Genomic DNA, 668 nt, shown 5'->3' with positions numbered 1-668 from the left:
CACACACACACACACAGACACACACACACACACAGAAAGTGTCCCAGTGGTATTAGAGCGTCAAACCGCAGCCATATAGTCAGAGGACTGAATAATTCATCACATCTGACCAACATTAGCAGCCTAGCACCGTGAGAGCACAGATCCGCAACAAATGGAACCAACACCGCCCATGTTTGACACTCCAGCGTCCACTGACATCACAGAACCGGAACGACAATATCAATGCCAGCCCCAACAACAAAACCAGTAAGGGGAACATACTTGCAAGTGCAGACTTTAGAATCCAGACAATACCAATCTTTTTTTGTAACCGACCTATAGGAACCCGCCACGCCCCCCCCCCCCCCCCCGGGATAGCCCATTACTGCGCGGTACGGAGACATTCTCACTAAACCCAACGTGTTGTTGATCTGTGGAAGCTGACTTGTATCACAGCCTTGGGACCCACTATCGTCCTCCACACATACGCCCAACTATAGGCACTGCGGCCAACTTTGGAGGCAGCGGTAAGCTCTTCTGTGCAATGTCCTGACACGATGTGACTTGACTCCCATGGAGAGAGGGCCATCGTCGTCGGTGCAATTATAACGGAAACATTCCCGTCATTATTTTGGACTGTGGTAGTAGAGCTTGCCGTGAGAATGATCCGGGAGTGTGCCTTAGGA

The sequence above is a fragment of the Gadus chalcogrammus genome, chromosome 2 (genome assembly GCF_026213295.1).
Source record: "Gadus chalcogrammus isolate NIFS_2021 chromosome 2, NIFS_Gcha_1.0, whole genome shotgun sequence".
NCBI classification, from domain to species: Eukaryota; Metazoa; Chordata; class Actinopteri; order Gadiformes; family Gadidae; genus Gadus; species Gadus chalcogrammus.
This window is presented reverse-complemented; position numbering follows the sequence as displayed.